The sequence below is a fragment of the Mandrillus leucophaeus genome, unplaced genomic scaffold (genome assembly GCF_000951045.1).
Source record: "Mandrillus leucophaeus isolate KB7577 unplaced genomic scaffold, Mleu.le_1.0 Scaffold709, whole genome shotgun sequence".
NCBI lineage: Eukaryota > Metazoa > Chordata > Mammalia > Primates > Cercopithecidae > Mandrillus > Mandrillus leucophaeus.
In genome coordinates, this window is record NW_012107686.1 from 461,993 (window position 1) to 467,992 (window position 6,000).

Consider the following 6,000-nt stretch of genomic DNA (forward strand, 5'->3'; position numbering starts at 1 on the left):
TGGGGACCTGAGCAGATGGGGCTCCCTGAATCCAATCTCGAAGAGGAGTGTCTATGGCAAGGTGCCTGGTTTCTGCCCCAATTGCTTATTTCCCTTGCCTCCACGGCTACAATGCACAGAAGTGAACCTACCCTTAACAATGTATAGAGCCAATACTTTATAAAAATCTAGAAAGTGCTTCTAAATATGTTTTCTGTGCATTCCTGTTTGTATGGTCAGCTACACAGTATGGAAAATAATAGCAAGCATTATATTAGTTTGCCTTTAGAGGAGGAAAAGTATGCAGGCTGCCAGAGTAGAGAAGAGGTTCACAGAGGTAACAGCTCCGGACCAATTCCATGTGGGGAGTGGGAAAGATTCCACTGAAAGCTCATGTATAACTAACTGAGCATCTGAGAAATATTCCCTGCTGCTTCTTCTTGCTGATCACATCTTCCCTTCTCTGATACCCAGCAATCTAGGCTGCGTTTTTCTGTTTTCTTTCCCCTAAAGGTTCCTACAAAGCTCATTTCGTCTAATTTTATCTTTATAAAAATAACGAGAATGAGAGAAGCGAAGTGAGATTATAACATGATATGGGGAGCAACACAGAGCGTCAGTTATGGGCAAGGATTCCACTCTCGGATTATTTGAGTAGGAGCTTAGTTTTGTTACTAATTATTTCCCCCTACGTCAGTTACTTCATTTTTCCTGTCTGTATGTCTTCATTTGCCAAATAGGGATAGTATTTATGTGTACCTCTTTTCATGCTTAGAGTATTACCTTTGGAATTATGAGGCTCTGAGAAACTGGTGGTGCATCCCTCTCCACAATATAATAATCATACTGTACTCAAAAAAGGACTAGTAAAGACAAAATACCAGAAATCCACCAAAAACTTTTTTTTCTTCTTCCATTACTCCCTTGCTGATAGGTTTGAAATACCAAATATCATATTATTTCACACAGTTTCATGGATTTGTTTTTGAAAAGTTGTTCTACTGTGTTCCTGATGCCCCCAGGCACATGCCTGTTGGGTAACTCACTGGATGTTGTAGAGATTTTACGAGAAATAAAAAAATGCTTAATATATTATTATTATTTCTCTGAATATGCTGACTCCCTTACCCATCCAGCAATAGCTCCTACTTTTCACGTCCATTTTTATAGTGCCCAGTACAATCGTAGGCACATTGAGGCACTATAGCGTTTATGCCATGGGGGTTTGTCTGAACGATCTGATGCAGGTGAAATGCTCTACTAGCAGACTATTAACTCAGGGGTGGCACTCACAGCCACATGTTCTGCTGAGGTCTCATGAGTCCTTATTTGCATAAGGGAATGGTTATTATTACCCTGCATGAGTTATCGTGAAGACTTTTAAAAGGAAAGGAGGATTTCTGCAGTGTGCTATTTTACACATGAAAGGAGGCAAGGATAATCGACCTCTGTTTTCATTTAAGTACTGAACTATTACATCAGAAAAACTGAAATACATTTCAGTATTCCCAAGATCTAGAAGAAACTAGGCTGCGCCTATAACAAATCAGGTTAATGACACATAAGAATCTGTCAAAGCCTTTGACATTTCCACAAACCCCATCTAGCTTTCTTGTTAAAATTTTCAAAGCAAAACTATCATCTTCCATGTTTTAAATCAGGTAGAAAAAAAATTTCTTTCTATACCTGAACTTCTGCCGAAAATATTAAGCCCATTTGCCTATCCTAGATGGGCTAAACCAGACTCTCTCTGAGTCACTAAACCAAGACCCTGCCTCTAGGAAGACAGCACAGAGAAGCCAGAAAATTGTCACTCAGCCCCGAGGCATCATCTCTAGTGCTCACTAGGCTGTAGAGAATAGAATAGTCAGAGCACTTAGCTCAAATATATACTATTGTTATTACAAGAACATGGCTATTCTGTGAGTCAGCCCATTCCAGCTGACACAACAAAATGACATACTGTATAGTGCATACTGATCCTACATGAAACACTTTTAATATAAAAGTTAGCCCATAGCCATAGTCAGTCTGACACTGGTCAAAACCTGAGCATCAGCTGCGCATCAGCCTGGCCAATGCATAAGTCCTTGAGTGAAGGGACATCTCTGTATTTTATCATAGGCTATTAATCTTGTGGGCATTAGCAAAACCTATCTTAAAATGGTTCATACAAGTGAAGACATATCACCACATAAAATCAAGATAGTATTATCCATATTTATATAATGATATGTTAAGTAAAAATATGTGGATCTGTATGGAAAATGTTTAGGAAAAAGTGAAGTGGGAAAGCAAAAAGCAACTGTCTTCCCTAAAGAGTGAGGAATGAGGCATGTTGGAAGGTCAGTGTAAGTAAATTGTAAAATGGTACCAAGCAGGATATGGACCATGACTAATAATAAGAGAAGAGAGGCAATAAGTCAGGGACCTCAACAAGCAAAAGACTAGAGGATATGAAAACCTGGGGATACATTGTTTCATCATGATTTTGGATTCCATGTGAGTTCTCTGCCAACTAAAGCAGCCCTCCCTCCTCTCATATGGCATGATTTCCAGGTGTCACTGAAGATCTCTTTTTCCTCCAAGTTCCTGCTAGGTTACTTTATCCATCAGGTCCAAAGCCTTTTATTCCAAAACTGGAATAAATTAGAATGCAAATTCTGCTATGAGATTTTGTTCTTACGTGTAAATGACAGATATTCTATTCCTCTCTGAGCAAAGAGGGAAATAACAAGAAAGACACTTGAGTACCCAAATTTGATGAGCATGGTCAACCACACAAGGGCATAAATTGAGAAGCCTTCAAAACTTTCTAAAAGTTTCTCTGTTGTCCAAAAGAAGAAAGATAGGGATTAAGGGGCATTTGCAGGAGTGAAATATTTCATCTCTTTCCCAGCATTGATGCATTGATACTGGTACACTGTGATGTGGGCACTTCATATGGCAGAGGAGATCACACAGATTTCATTAAGGAATCAATCATTTTCTCCACAGTGAGCAAAAATGCTTACATAGGATAGTATATTTTTCAAACCTCATCTACCTCAATAGCATCTTCCAAATTTGGGGTAATAAATGTTTCTAAGTGTAATTAAAGGCTGAGCCGATCTAATTAGGTTGATGAAATTTTCAGTGGGACTTAATTCCCTTTAGCATTTCAATCTTTTTTTTTTTTTTTTTCTCTCTCTCTCTCTCTCTCTCTCTCTCGAATACTTCCTTAAGCTTAATCCGAGCAATTTTTAGTGGCAGCATTCTAAATTACCTCACACAGGCAATGTCTCCACTCTGATTGTAAAACCTCCAGCAGGTACATGTGACTAAAAATAAACTTCAAATAAAGGATTCTAGGTTGTTTTATTCAACACACAGTCCTTTACTACCTCTTCAGTTTCATTTCCTTACTAACAAACTATGCTAAATAATGTTCACTCTGCAGGAGGGAAATAAGTGTTTCAGAGCATTTGGCAGCACAAAGAGACCAGGAAATGCATAATAATTACAGGAACGGTTCTGAGGGGGGAGATTAATGAGGGAGCACTATGACCCTTCCTGATAGGTCAGTGACTACAGAAACACTTAGGAAGAAAATACTGGGGTAGAAACACATACTAGTGAGATTTTCATCTGTCTTTAAAGATTCTTAAAATATATCTGGTGAACACCTGAAGAATTAACTGTGAGAGTTTTCTACAGGAAAATGCTTTGCAAGTGGTCTAGGTAAATGGGCAAGATGTCCTCAAATAGAGTCTGAGCATCTCAGACAACATGATTTCTCTTTCTGCAAGGTTTTCTAATCTCCTCTCCTTTTGTAGCAGTCACTCAAAAACTGCTTGTTAGAAAATTTAATTAAATATGAAATGATCGAAAATTCTTAAGTAACATATATTTCAGCTTTCACTCAGTGTTATGAAAACGCAAAGAATATAAACAGGTATTTCTGTCAAAACATAGTGTTGCCTTTGCAAAAATCAGATTTAAAAAGCGTATTTTTAAAAGACCTGTTATCCTCTAAGAATTTCATAGGTATGGGCTGTATATAATGGCAATTTATTATTTACAATTTTTCTTTAACTTTCTTTTCAAATTTAAACTTGTGAGTCATTTTTCAATGAGTACAAATATTTTCCCAGACTTTGATCTACTTGTGATGAACATATGAATCATTAAAAAAACAACAACAACAACAAAAAAAACTACTTTGATCTCTATTTGAATTCCTGGCCATTCAAAGTTCCTTGTCATTTTAAACAAAGCAACATATAAAGTTCAGGTTAGTTTTCACCAAATTATTTTGAACTAATCTTATTTTATTTTGAAATTTGATAATCACATACATAAAAGTAACTTTCCAATTGAGGATTAGTTGTTCTACATGCAAGCAAAGTCTCATTTCAAATAGACATTATTAAAAGGTAAAAAGGGAAAGACCTAAGTTGCATCTAATTAATATGAGATTATAGGTTGTTTCAATATGTTGAATGATTTCCTTTTATTTCTTTAATCTTTAAGGAATAAATGTGTAAATTTGTGAAAGTGGTATTTTTATACCTTGAGTGCCATTGTTTACAATGAAATAGAACCAGCCATTTAAATATTATATTTCACTTGATAGTGTGTTATATTCTAATCCTCCTGGACTCCCTTCATTACTCTTGGTCAAGTAACTTCTCTAGGTCTGTTTCCCCAAAAGAAGAAAGTTGAACTTAGAAAATGATTTCCAAGATCTTTTCCATTCTAACACTCCAAAATTTCTCCCATAACTTCAGACAAGGTGTTATTAGAATCTCCTTCAAGACTGGTTATGCTAAGAGGGACTACATACTAGACTGAAAACAAAAATGTTATCAGCCAATAAATGAAGTCATATTAAGGGTTTACACATGCAGTGTGGTATAGGCCAGGAAGTCCAAGCTAGAGTTCAGGAAAATTTACATAGACTTTACTGTTGAGAGATTCTATGAGAATGAACATGGGTATATCCCTCTCTTTTCAGTAACTCCACAAAGCTGACCATTTGAAATAAGGCGATTTAACTCAGAATCCATGATACTTTGTCACTATTTCATTTCAGAAGTAACAAGACCAGGGACTTCTAAATAGATAACAGTTCAGACATGGATGGAAACTATGAACAACTAAACAGCCCTCCAAAGTGCTGGGATTATAGGCTTGAACCACCACACTCAGCACTTTGGGAGACCAAGGTGGGCACATCACTTGAGGTCAGTAGTTCAAGACCACCCTGGCCAACACACAGTGAAACCCGTCACTACTAAAAATACAAAAATTAGCTGGGTGTGGTGGTGCCTCTAGTCCCAGCTACTTGGGAAGTTAAGGCAGGAGAATTGCTTGAACCCGGGAGGTGGAGATTGCAGTGAGCCGAGATCATGCCACTGCACTCCAGCCTGGGCAACAGAGCAAGACTCCATCTCTTAAAAAAAAAAAAAGAAAGAAAAAGCCCTCCAAGTTAGGTATGTTTTGATTTATAGACTAATTGTGCCGATATCCTTCCAAACTATAGTGCATCAGGAGAAATAAAATGAAAAAGATTACACAAGTCAAGAAAAAAGTGACCATGTTTCCTCAAACACATAACACACACCCCAGATGCAGAAGACAGAGGTGGAAGGTGTCTAATCAATAAAAAAGAGTGAATTGTATCCAAACCCCATAGTGAAAACAGCACGAGTGAATCTTCCTTTTATGAATTTACCAGCTGTGAACTAACATGGCACTTGGAAGACCACCTGACTTATTTTTTGGTATTGTGGTTTTTTTGTGGTTAAAAGGCCTATATATATATATATATATAATACTAAGGTAAGGAATCTTTATCAGTTCATAAATTAGAGGTGTTAATCTGAAGCACAGTTTAATCTCAAACTGTTATTTTAGAGTTATTTTAGATTAAGGCAATTAACTGCAGCTTTATACACACACAAAAAAACTGCTTCACTTACGCAGAATTATCAGAAGATTATGTGTCTCAGCTGAACTCAGGGATTCACTGCAGAAATC

At 37.0% G+C, this 6,000-nt stretch overlaps 1 protein-coding gene across 1 annotated transcript in view; it reads right to left on the minus strand.

The window, feature by feature from the left end:
- LOC105528199 (neurexin-1) overlaps nucleotides 1-6,000 on the minus strand; it is a gene marked incomplete at its 3' end in the record, with an annotated part of 881,468 nt that overhangs the window by 424,982 nt on the left and 450,486 nt on the right. The window lies entirely within an intron of this gene.